This window comes from Triturus cristatus, chromosome 5_1 (assembly GCF_964204655.1).
Source record: "Triturus cristatus chromosome 5_1, aTriCri1.1, whole genome shotgun sequence".
Taxonomy (NCBI): domain Eukaryota; kingdom Metazoa; phylum Chordata; class Amphibia; order Caudata; family Salamandridae; genus Triturus; species Triturus cristatus.
This window is the reverse complement of record NC_140587.1, coordinates 51,018,231-51,031,748: the sequence shown is the minus strand read 5'-3', so window position 1 is coordinate 51,031,748 and position 13,518 is coordinate 51,018,231. Positions and strand designations below refer to the sequence as shown.

At 47.2% G+C, this 13,518-nt stretch overlaps 1 protein-coding gene across 1 annotated transcript in view; it reads right to left on the bottom strand.

Annotated features, from left to right (window-relative positions):
• Nucleotides 1-13,518, bottom strand: part of MAPK15 (mitogen-activated protein kinase 15) — a 254,034-nt gene that overhangs the window by 76,961 nt on the left and 163,555 nt on the right. The gene's annotated exons all lie outside the window — the stretch shown is intronic.

Below are 13,518 nucleotides of genomic sequence, written 5' to 3'. Positions count from 1 at the left end.
TAACCCATGGGTATGGAGATTCAGATAAGGTGGAGGAGAAGAAGAAAGAGACATTTAGACCAAACAACACTGTGTAGGAGGGAGAGAAGCAAAGTACTCGTGACTAGAAATTAACATCGAAAATTATGGGTATTACACTGTGCTGTTTTTTATTCAATAGCCAAGCTGGCACTCATTTTCTCCCACCTCATTTTGTAAAATGATCAAGGCAGTTTTTGTAATATTCATATGTATATTACGCCTGGGTGAAACTGTGATGTGGAAAAATTACTTGTAAATTTTGGTTTTGTGTGCAAGACTCATAAGGGGCTGTACACATTAAAATTCTACACAAAAGACTGCAATATACCAGCTCAAAGAATACAGGTTCTAGAGTCATGGAGTGAACATTGTTAGCTCAGCACATGCATCTACGGCAACCATCTACTTTCAACGTTGATGCAAGACATTTACTTCTCAACTATTCTACACTCACATGAAATATACATGAAAAATACAAAATAGGCTCAATCCAGTGAGCGTGTGTGTGTGTGTGTCTGTCTGTGTGTCTGTCTGTCTGTCTGTCTGTCTCTGGCTCTCCCTCTCTATGTCTTTCTTTATCTGTTGGCTGATCTGTGTCTGTCTGTATGTGAGTATGTTTATGTCTGTCTGTCTGTGTGTATCTGTCATTGTGTCCGTTTTGTGTTTTTATCCATCTATATGGAACGCGTTACTTACCTGTAACTGCGGTTATCCAGTATTGGTATCTTTCATAGATTCACATGCCTGAATCATTCCCCGTCGTCGGGATGGGAGTCACCGGTAAATAACAAAGCAATGTCTAGAAGACATAGAGTAACAGGCCCCAAAGGGCCTTAGCTTAGCAAGCTATCTACGTCCTTATGTAAAAAGGACCAAAGTTTGGCCAGTAGCCAATCAGCTAGCACCACCCTCTAGAACACTCCTGGAAGGAGCTCTAGTCCCTCAGATTTTCGTAAGCACAGTGCTAAGTAGTTGTATCACTGAGAGATCCAAGAGAGCCCTTCCAGGGGAGGTGGGTGGGTTGCATGTGAATCTATGAAAGATACCAATACTGGATAACCGCAGTTACAGGTAAGTAACGCGTTCCTTATCCAGTATTAGGGTATCTTTCATAGATTCACATGCCTGAATCAGAATAGTAAGCAATACAAAGCACATTTCGGCAGGTACAGTAAATATACAGTCACTAGATAATAACATATCCATGTGAAAGATAAAGTATCAGAGAACCATGACTCAGGTAATGTAAACATAACAGTGCGAAATGTGTGTAAAGAGACCAGGATGGCGGGCTGAAAAAAGGAAAGGGCTCACCTTTATTGAAATAGATGACGGAGTACCGCTTGACCCACTGCAGCATCCTTCATGATCTCCGTGTCCAGGCAGTAATGCCTGGTGAATGTATGCGGCGTCTTCCATGTGGCCGCTCTACAAATGTCCACAATGGGCACTCCTGCAAACAGTGCCATGGAAGTAGACATCGCCCTTGTGGAATGGGCACTAACTGCTGATTGCAGTGGACGTCCTGCCTGTTGGTGACAGAAGGTGATGGCTGAAGAGATCCAGCGGGAGATACTCTGTTTGGTGAGCGGAAGCCCTTTTCTAGGCCTACTGTATGCCACAAAAAGTTGATTAGACTTCCGAAATGTTTTAGTTCTATCAATGTAAAACTTGAGACAGCGCTTAATATCTAATGAATGAAGAGTCTTTTCTGCCCCAGTTTGTGGATTCGGGAAGAATGAATGTAGTATGATAGGTTCATTGAGGTGGAACTGAGTCGGAACCTTAGGAATAAACTTCGGATTTGTTCGAAGAATGACCCTGTCCCGTTTGAACTGAATGAAAGGGTCTTGGATTGAGAACGCCTGGAGTTCTCCAACTCGTCTTGCCGAGGTAAGGGCCAGTAGAAGTGCAATCTTCCAGGATACATACGTAAGTCTGCTCTGTGGATTGGCTCAAACGGGTGTTTCATCAGCTGAGCCAAAACCGTGTTAAGATGCCAAGCCGGTGGTACAGGCTTTACTGGAGGAAAAGTTCTGAACAGCCCTTTAAGAAATTGTTTGATAAGTCTGTGAGACCACAAAGATGGACCTGTAGAGGATCTCCTAAAGCGAGATATCGCTGCTAGGTGTACTTTGATGGAGGCATGAGCTAGACCAGATTTTGCGAGGTGCAGGAGGTACGGTAAAATCTGTTCCGGGGTCGAAGAAAGAGGGTGTAACCTGTTTGTTTTGCACCATATGCAGAATCGTTTCCATTTCAATGAATATGTTCTATTGGTGCTATCCGCTCGAGCCCGAGCTAGGATTTGTCTGCAATCCGGAGGAATGTCTAAGCCCTGGAACTCTCTGAACTCAGGAGCCATGCAGATAACTTGAGAGATGCCGGATCCGGATGCTGAACCTGTTGATTGTGGAGCGTTAGCAGAGATGGAAACTGTTTCAGTTTGATTGGAGCTTCCAGGGAGAGGAGGTGAAGCTCCGTGAACCAGTGCTGGCGTGGCCAAGCTGGGGCCATCAATATCAGAGTGCAGGGCTCCGCTTTCATCTTCCGTAGCACCCTGGGAATCAGGGGAAACGGCGGAAAGGCGTACGCAAAGACGTTGCACCATGCCATCGAAAAGGCATTCCCCAGAGACCCTCATTGGGGATGCCAGCTTGTAAAGTGTTGGCATTTGGCGTTGTTCTGGGTGGCGAATAGGTCCAGAAGAGGGGTGCCCCATTGATCGAAGATGCTGTTGAGGACTTGCTGGTCCAGTTCCCACTCGTGGCATGTTGACTGCCTTCTGCTGAGGGAATCTGCCAACACGTTGTGGACACCTGGCACATAATCTGCTCGAAGAGAGATGTTGTGACTGAGTAGCCAACTCCAAATTTTTTGTGATTCTCGAGAGAGTGTCAGCGAGCGTGTTCCTCCCTGCTTGTTCAAATAGTGCATTGTCGTCGTGTTGTCTGTTCTGACAAGCACCATGGAGTTTTTGATTCTTGGGAGGAAAGCCACCAGAGCCAGGTAGACTGCGCGCAGCTCCAGGAGATTGATATGAAGTGCCCTCTCTGTAGGGGACCATTTCCCGCTTATCTGAAGCTCCTGAAGGAAAGCCCCCCAGCCCTCCAGGGAAGCATCCGTGGTGATTATGTGAGGTGCTGCAGGAAGCAAGAAAGGCAAGCCTTTTGAAAGGTTCTGGGGACACACCCACCATTGTAGAGCCTTCCTGATCACAGGGGTGACCTGGATGACGTCGAAGGACCCTGTACACTGTACACATTGATCCGACAGTTCTTCTTGAAGGGGTCACATATGGAGACGGCAATGTGGAACCAAGAGAATGCAAGAAGACATCATCCCGAGAAGGGATTTGAAGAGACGCACTGACAGCGTCTTTTCGGACATTATCCGGAGAGCTAACAACTGCAGCGTGTCTTTGCGTTCCTGCGATGGAAAAGCTTTCCGTAGTACCGTGTCCAGAGTAGCGCCCAGAAAGTTCATGCGCTGAGACGGCTGAAGGACGGACTTCTCGTGATTGAGAGTTAGCCCTAGTGAATCGAAGAGCGTTAGACAGGCGTTGGAAGACCTGGACGCGCCCTGAAGAGATGGAGACTTGACCAGCCAGTCGTCTAGATAAGGAAAGACCTGATGATGGTGATGGCGTATGTAGGCCGCCACTGGAGCTAGACATTTGGTGAAAATGCGGGGCGCCGATTTGAGGCCAAACGGCAGAACCCGGAACTGGTAATGTCTGGCGGCCACCACGAATCGTAGGAATTTCTTGTGGTTGCGATGTATCGGAATATGAAAATAGGTGTCTTGCAGGTCTAACGACACCATGTAGTCGTTCGCATTGAGTAGATGTAATACCTCCTGAATGGTGACCATACGAAACGACTGCTGTTTCAGATATTTGTTTAGATTCCGTAAGTCCAATATTGGTCTCCATTTTTTTTCCTTTTTCCGGATGAGGAAGAAGCGGGAGTAGAACCCTTTTCCCCGTTGGTTTGGGGGAACTCGCTCTATAGCTCCTCTTTGGAGCATAGTCTTCACCTCCAAAAGTAACAGACGTAGGTTTTTGTGAAGTGTTGGGCGGGGAGGGGTGTGAGGAGGGATTTGTATGAATTCCCGGGAATGGCCGAATAGTACTAATTGTAGAACCCAACGGTCCGTAGTTATTCTTTGCCAGTTGTGGAGAAAGTGGGAAATTTTGCCGCCAATCTTGGAGGGTGGCGAGAAGGTGGAGACCGGCCGTAGTTGGAAGTCATTGCCGTCGGGCGGTTCCCTTTTGGCGTCCACCTTTACCACGAAAGGAGGACTTCGTGTATGCGGATTGTTGTCGCTGTTGATATTGCGGACGGTGTTGCTGGGAGGAGGAGGATGAAGAGCGTTGGTGGAATTCTCCCCTACCAGAGGATTGACCTCTTCCCCTGGAACCCCGAAAGGAAGGGTTCCGGAATTGTAAGGTACCCAACGCCCTGGCAGTATCCGTATCTTTTTTAATCCCCTGTAATGCCTCATCAATGTGGGTGCCAAACAGAAGTTGCCCATCGTACGGCATGTCCAACACCTTGGTCTGGACCTCCGGTCTGAAGGAGGTTGCCTTTAGCCAAGCCTGGCGTCGGAGAACTGCTGCGCCCGCTAGTTGTCGGAAACCAGTGGAAGCAATATCCATTGCACAGTCTATTATTTCAGAGGCAGATCTTTCTCCCTCGAGCAAGATCTTTTTTGTATCTTCTTTGGATTCCTCTGGCAGGTCTGCCATGTATGGTGCAATGTCTGCCCACATTTGACGATTATAACGCCACAAAAGTGCCAGGGCGTTAGAGGCCCGCACTGTTAAGGCCGACATTGAAGAAAAACGTTTGCCTATGGTCTCTAAGCGCCTGCCCTCTTTATCAAGTGGAGCTGTCAATAGAGCAGCCGGGTTGCTTGACCTCCTCTGTGCGGCCTGCTTAATGACCGAATCCGGCTTTGGATGGCCCGTGAAACAAGCCGGAGCTGTGTCTGGCGCTTTATATTTTTTGTCCAGGCGTGGTAACACTGGAGGAACAGAGGAAGGATGTTGCAAAATTTTAATTCCTTGTTCCCAAATGTAGTCTACAAGTGGAATTGCCCGTACGGACTTCTTAAAGGGTTCCTTAAAATCATAAAGGAAACAGTCTTGTTGATGAGAGGGCATTGGAATTTGAAAGCGCTGGGCCGCTCTCTCTATAATGTTATGGAAGCCGCCAATATCCTCTGGAGGCGAGTCGGCCGTGGTAGGGGCAGGAGAAGTCGGGCAGGGAAGGATGTAATCATCCCATTCGTCATGATGAGAATGGACCTCCTGAAGTTCTCCCTCTTCAGGCTCTTCCTCATCTTCCTCATCTGTTGTGGGAGGAAGTGGCGTTGGAGTAGGCTCTGATTGCAGTACCAATGGCGGCGGTCTTGGCCTTGGTGTTGGCGGCGCAACTAGCGTCGGAGGAGGCGCCGGAAACCGCTGTTTGTAGTCCGTGATCAGGAATTGGAGATCCGTGACCAGTGATGCAGGCAGGCAAACCATGGAAGGTGGTGGCTGCACGTATTGTGGAGGTGGAACCTGTTGATAATCCTGGTCCATGTCCTCATAGTCTGAGGTATCTTGGTATTTCACATGTAGCTGTGAAGGGCTTGTCGCAGCTGGGAACATACTGTCGTCCCCTGAATCTTCCTCCTCAAAAAGCTGAGCAGGCGGTAAGGTGGAGACCCTACTGGGCGATGTAAGGGCCGGAGTTAGTGCTCGTTTGGTGATTTTGAGGTGCACATATGTATTGGGCGTCTCAGAGTCAATATCCATCGACGGGCCTGTCGACGGTAGAATGGTAGGCGGTGTAATAGGCATGTGAGACAGCGTCGACGAAGTCATCGACGGCGGCGTCGTCGTCAGCGAGGAGGATGAGAATGGTTTCTTCGTCGACGACGGCGACGATGGTGGTCTCGTCGACGGTGTACTTGTCGTCGACGGCAAAGGTCTCTTCGACGATGTTTTCTTCGACGATGAGGCGGGCGTCGACGATGGAGCTGACGTCGACGATCCTGCTGCCGACGATGTCGTCGGCGGCTTAGCTGTCGACGACGATTTTCTGATCTTCAGCGTCGACGAGATCATTTTACCTGCCGTCGACGATGGTGTCGTCGTCGACATTGAATGGGACGTGACAGTCGATATCGTCGTCGTCGACGAGGTTACACAGACTGCCGTCGATGGAGGTCTTTTCGTCAATGGAGCCACCGTCGACGAGGTTGTCATCGGCGACGGGGCACAGACTGGCTTTTTAAAAGTAACCTGGACATCTGGAGGAGAGGAAATTCCTGGCAGAGGCGAGGCCAGAACCTCTGAAGACTTTTTGTGTGTCTTCTTAAGAGGTGGCTGCGACGAAGGGCCCGGAGATGACGCCCTTGGTCATTTGCGTGAGGAGTGAGAAGAAATAATAGAGCTCTCACTCTCCTCAGAGGACACCACAGAGTCCTTGTCCTTCAGCCTTTGCAGCCAGATTAAAAGGCGCCCTTCTCTATCCTTCAGGGTCTTAGTTGAAAAGGTACGACATACCTTGCAGTCTTTGGCGCTGTGGCTGGGGTACAGACAATAAAGACAGTCCTTATGCTGATCATCCACGTGAAGCCGTTTCTTCCCACAGGAAGCAGAGGATCTAAAGAGTCCTTTCTTAGGAGTATCAGCCATGACAAATCAAGAAAGTTTTGAGTAGAAAGCACTGGAAATCCAGAAGCAATGAGCAGAGCTCAGTGGAGACTCCCTTAGCACGACGTGCGGTAGAAAATCTGAGGGACTAGAGCTCCTTCCAGGAGGGTTCTAGAGGGTGGTGCTAGCTGATTGGCTACTGGCCAAACTTTGGTCCTTTTTACATAAGGACGTGGATAGCTTGCTAAGCTAAGGCCCTTTGGGTCCTGTTACTCTATGTCTTCTAGACATTGCTTTGTTATTTACCGGTGACTCCCATCCCGACGACGGGGAATGATTCAGGCATGTGAATCTATGAAAGATACCCTAATACTGGATAAGCTTGGCTATTTTTGTATGTTTGGCTGTGTGCTTTTTCAGGTTGTGTTTGTCTGACTGTGCGTGTTTGGCTGTGTGTCTGTATGCCATGCGTGCAGCCGTATTTGTGTGTCTGTATGTCTATCCCTCTCTGTATCGGTCTGTCTCTGTGAGTCTCGGTGTGAGTGTCTGTCCAGGTGCTGTCTTTGTAGGAGTCTATGAGTTGGTCTGTCTGTCTACATCTTTGTATGTCTGTCTCTGTGTGACTGCAGGTCGGATAGTGTGTCCGGCTGTGTGTCTATGGGTCTGTGTATGTGAGCATGAGTGTGTCTGTATGTGTGGGTATCCGTCGGTCTCTCTGTAGGAGCATGTGTCCCCCCAAATGTGTGTGCCTTACTGTGCCTGCTTCTGTGTGTTTGTTTGTGTATGGCTAAATGTGCATCTGTGTGTGGCTGTGTATATCAGTTTACAGCTATACGTGTTTGTATGACTATTTGCATAGATCGGTCTGTGTGTCGGTTTGTCTATCTGTTTAATTGTGCCTGCGTATGTGTGTATGTGTGGCTGTCTTTTTCTGTCTGACTGGGTGTTTCTATGTCTAATAACTAAAAAAGATGTTTTTCAGTAATTGTCATCCTGACTGAGGGTGGATACTGACCAATCCTCAAAGGCAAAGAGGTTTTCAACCACATCTCCCCTTACTGTCACTTTCCTGGAAAGATACATCCTCATATGCAATACGTGTTGTGTGTGTAGTTTTTATGTGAACTCACATTCACTGTAAATGAGTGAATAGTGGTGGCCCTATGGAGACATTATGAATTGCTGCCAGTGGTTGGAGTTTTGTTCAGGAGAATGCGGGGATTGACATTGTTGATCTCCAGAAATGTCCAATGATGATGTTGTGGATCATGCCAAACTATAAAATAAGGCCGTCTCTGAGGAGCACAACTAGCACTGCTTGGGGACGCCTAGGAATTTCTACTCATGTTGGATGATCTACAACAGTGATTTCTAACAGAACGAATAGCTTCATGTCGTACATGAAGGCTATACAGAAGAGTGTGGTACGAACTCCAACTTCTCCAAATCTTACCATCCATAGACTTATAGTCAGGTAGAGAGGTTAGTAAAATGGGAAGAATGTGGCGAGCGCTTTCTAACTGCCCTTAAGGAGAAGAGAGCATCCTCATGGCAAGCCTCCTCTTCGCCTACCTGGAGGAGCTTCAGAAGGAAGTACGGCCCTGTCCTTTTGCACCCCTGTATAAGGACTCCATCTGTGGCTCCTGCCACAACTCAGGTCAAGGAAGATTGAACTTCTATATAGACTTCTTCTTAGAGCAGAGACGGGGGAATCAATGGAAGGAAAGAATCTAACACCAGCACAGCAAGTGGAGTGCAGCAGAGTGCTTAGACCAATTGTTCTCACTGCCCCCTGAATTAACCCCAGTTTGGGGCCATTACAGGAGGGGCGAACAGCTAGTCTCATTAAAACAATGCATGAAGGAGAAAGACAACGTCCAGGACTGCATTACAGATATAATGGCCAGGATGCTGGGCCTACAAGTCATTGAGAACTCCTTTACTTCAAGGGCCAGCCCAGTGGTGGTGGGTCAATACACAAACAAGAGTCAACAGATCACCACTTTTGTGTAGAAGGGCAGGGTATGAACAGGATTACCACGACAGACACCCATCCCGTTCCTTGAGGAGATGAGTGAATGGACAAGCTTGGTGCAGCAGTACTTATAATTTGACCAGTGCTTACAGGCAAATTCTCTCGGCAACAAGGACAGGTGTTGTTGATATTCAAGATGCCAGAGTGCCTCCTACCAGTTCAGGATGATCCCTCTTTTACTTAAGGATGCCCCATATTTTTTTCATCTTTTTATTAGGCTTTGCACCATGAACAAAGAAAAACACAGCAAAACTTTCTGACACTGGTATGACAAACACATCAAATGTCGGTGCATTGTACAAGATCGAATTGAGCTGACAGCTTGACCATCCATGCAGTCAGTCAAAGTCTCTAAATTCCAGACTGTTTCAAATTTCCATGGGTAACCACTACCCTTGTGTATTGTACGCCTGGCCAGTATGCACCAGTCCACTCCAGCCTGCCACTGGGATATGGTGGACACCTCCCCCTCCCCCACTTCTTAGCAATGTGGCTGCTGGTCACGATGAGATTAAAAACAGCAGTGTATATTTAGGTGGGGTTTGGTCCAACCCCATATTCTCAGAGTATACAGCTTCCGGGTTAAGTTCACTGGTTCCACCGTGACTGTTGAAAGGCACTGTCCGATCTGTGATTTAAATGACTGTATGTATATGTGGACAGTCCCAGAGGGTATGAACCCTTCTGGCCACATCCCCGTGAACACTTATTTTCAACTCTGCCCATCTGGAACAATCTGGTTCTGATTTTTGTTTTTAATTCTTTTTTATTATTTTCAATTCCAAGTCATCCTCATCACATCCATATATGTTGCATACATTGCATAATTATGATCACTCTCTGCCCCGTATGTTCTCAGTTGTTACTCTTCCTTTACATAAGCGTACATTTTATTCTCCAGGCAGTTATTTACGATGTCCCGTCGTCTCCCAACGGTTAGTACCTACTAATATCTACATCTCGTAGCCCTCCCAAACAACAGATCTACTACCCCTTCCCACCCCCACCCCTACGCTCCCCCTCCAGTGTGCTCCTCCATTGCGCACCCATCTCAATGTGAACTGTCCTTTAGGTGTTTGCCTACAATGTTCCTTCGCTGTTGCGCAGCCTCCCTCCCCGTGTTATCTGGCACTTTCTCTTCTTACTGCGCTTCCAGTTCCCGCGTTCCCTCCATTGCTCCCCGGGATCCTTAGTCTAGTGATGGATCAGGTTCATCGTCTAGGCCCCTGTCAGCCCTGCGCAGTGCTTCAACTAGCGCCTCCCATGCACGCGCCCCTTCCTGCATTGTCTCCTTCTGGTACCTATGCGTCAGCCGTAGCTTAACCACACTTTCACTCGCAGCCCACTTAAGGAATTTGTGTTTCCATCTCTGCACTCTAGGGCCCTGGCTATGCTTCCAATTGCTAGTTATCTCCCTTTTAGCTAGTATCAGTCCCAGATCTATACATTTGCGGGTCACTTTATTGCGTTTGGTATGCGGAAACCAATGTAACAAACTCACCCCCATGTCCCTGTCAAGTGTTTGCTGCGTTGCCAATTCCAGTGCCGTAATTACATCTCCCCAATAAATTGTCAGGTTCGGGCAGGACCATAGCATGTGCCGAAAGTCTGCTTCTTCCGGCCCACATCTAGGGCAGTCAGCCTTTTCTACTTGAAAGAACTGTTTAATATGCTTCGGGGCCATATATGCCCTGTGCAGCACATAAAAGTGTATTAGCTGAAACCTAGCGTTCCTCGTGCTTTTCCATGCTCTTTCCACTAGCTTAGGCCAAGTAGTGTCCGGTATGTCCCTCCCCAAATCCTGTTCCCATTTCACCTTTAGTCTATCCATCGGCTGCCTTCCTTCCTGTTCCATTCTCCTGTTAAGACACGTTACAGAACGTATGCCTACCTCTGGTAATGCAAAGCCCAGAACTTGTTCCGTAACCTGGAGGGGCACACCAAAAGTGACCTCAAAGTGGACACAGAACAAATTCCATGCACTATATAAGTCACATAAAGGTGAGGGGTAATGTACTGAGTTTTAGTAAATCATTAGTGACACGACCTTTCCTCAGGATCAAGGAGAGTGTGGTGGACTGACCCTTCTCGAAATTAGAAATTCAATAAAGGGCTTGCTATCAAAGGGCTACCAAATAATTCTTTCTAAGAACTGCCGTTCAATGGGTGGGGGTGGGATTGCAGTTTTGAGAGGCTCATAATAGTCATTGTGCCTGTCTTTTGAACACTCCTGCTCGGAACCAGCATCAGTCCTACATGCTGTGAGTGCCATCATGTTACACGAATGATTGATCTGAGAAACAGTAAGGAAAATGCTACTTACCAGTATGCATCTGTTCTTGGCAAATAGAGCTGTAGATTCATATACTTGTGCATAGATCGCCATCTGGTGTTGGGTTCGGATGTTTGCACTTTGTTTTTGTCTTGGAAGAAGTCTTTGTAGTCACGAGGTAGGTGACTCCTCCTTAGGATGATAGTGTGGATGGGCATCGACTCTATCTCCAGATTGTTTTGCCATGGAGGGTTATGATGGAGTTAGTAAGAAACAGAAAAAGGATGTCCATGTGTAATATATCTAAGTAAGATACTACTGGAACAGATAGAGGTATCCAGGGAGGTCGGTGGGCGTATACGAATCTACAGCTCTACATGCCAAGAACAGATGCATACTGGTAAGTAGCATTTTCCGTTCGAGGCATATGAGCTGAAAGATCGTATACTTGTGCATAGACTATACAGCAGTTACCCCCTTAGTGGTGGTTACCTGTATCTGTTGCAGTTGTTTGAAAAAGTGTTCTTAATACAGCCTGGCCCACACTAGCTTGTTGTTTTGCTTGCACGTCTACACAATAGCATTTTGTGAACGTGTGAGGTGTAGACCAAGTTGCTGCTTTGCAGAGGTCATCTAGGGGAATGTTCCCTAGGGAAATGCCATGGATGCCCCTAGTTTACGTTTGGAGTGAGCCCTAGGAGGAATGGTTAAGGTGCGTTTGGCTTTAGCATCACATATTTGGATGCATTTAACAACCCACCTTGCAATCCCCGTATTTGAGATGGGATTGCCTTTATAAGGTGGGGAGAAAGCCACAAAAAGTTGTTTAGTCTTTCTAAAGGATTTTGTTCTTTCAATGTAGTAAAGTATCACTCTTTTAACGACTAGCGTGTGAAGAGCCCATTCTGCTACTAAGTCTGGTAGAGGGAAAACACTAGGAGTTCTACAGACTGGTTAAGGTGGAAAGCAGAGACGACTTTAGGTAGAAATTTTGGGTTAGTCCTAAGAACCACTTTGTTATGATGGATTTGTAGAAATGGTTCTTGTATGGTTAATGCCTGGAGTGCACTGACTCTTCTGAGAGGTGATTGCAACCAGGAAAGCTACTTTCCAGGTGAGAAATTGTAATTCGCATTTATGCATAAGTTCAAATGGGGGACCCATGAGCCTGGTAAGTACAACATTTAGGTTCCATACTGGAGAGGGTGGAACTCTAGGTGGAATTATTCTTTTAAGTCCTTCCATAAATGTTTTGATAGCTGGTACCCTAAACAAAGACAAGTGTTGTCTGTTTTGGAGATAGGCTGCTATTGCCGCGAAATGTAGTCTAATGATGTATACGCTAGGTTACATCCTTGTAGATGCAAAAGGTAACAGATGTCTTGAATAGAAGCATCTAGTTGGTTGATTTTGTTATTTGTACTGTAAATTACTAATCTTTTCCACTTTGCGGCATAGCGATCTCAAGTAGTAGGGTGTCTAGCCTCTTTAATGATGTTCATGCAGTCTGGGGGCTGATTAGCTAGACAAACTCTAAGACTTCAGGTGCCAGATCGCAAGGTTGAGTTGACTGGGATCTGGATGCCTTATCTCTCCATGGTTCTGAGTGAGATGCTTGGGTGAGAGGCGTAGCTTTTGATGAGGAACTACTGATTGTTCCGAGAGAGTTGTGAACCATGGCTGTCGGGCCCATGTTGGAGCAATCAAGATCATTGTGAGTGAATGCTGTTTGAGTTTCCGAACCACTAGCAGAATGAGTGGGAGAGGCGGAAAAGCGTAAGCAAATTTGCCTGACCAGTTCATCCATAGCTCATTGCCTTTGGACAATGGGTGTGGATGCGAAACTTGGGCATTTTGGGTTTTGGTGTGTGGCGAACAGATCTATTTCTGGGTGGCCCCGCTTTTGAAAGAATGAAGCAGAACTGGAGGATGAAGTTCCCATTCGTGGATCTGCTGTGTTTGGCGACTGAGTAGATCCACAATTTCATTGTGTACTCCTGGGAGGTGTTCGGCAAGGAGATATGTTTTGAGGAATGGCCCATCTACTAATGCTTTGAGCTAGGTGTGAAAGCTGTAGAGAGTGTGTCCCCCCCCCGTTTTTGTATGTAATACATTGCTGTCATGTTGTCTGTATGGATGAGGACAGCTTTGTTTACGAGGTGGAGTTGAAAAGATTTCAACGCTAGGAAGATTGACAACAATTCCAGGTAATTTATGTGGGATTGTTTTTGTTGAGGGGTCCATATGCCCTGAATGGTATGGGTTTGAAGATGAGCTCCCCAGACGGTAAACGATGCGTCTGATGTTAGCACCATCTGTGGAACCGGGTCGAGAAACGGCCTCCCTTTGGAAAGGTTTTGTGTGTTCCACCACTGCAGAGAGCGATGTGTGCGGTCGTCTATCAACACCAGATCTGTTAGCTGACCTTGAGCCTGGTTCCATTGACGTGCCAAACACTCCTGTAAGGGACACATTTGGAGTCGTGCATACGCGACAATGAGAATGCAAGAGGCCATCATCCTGATTAGCTGCATGAGCTCTCGG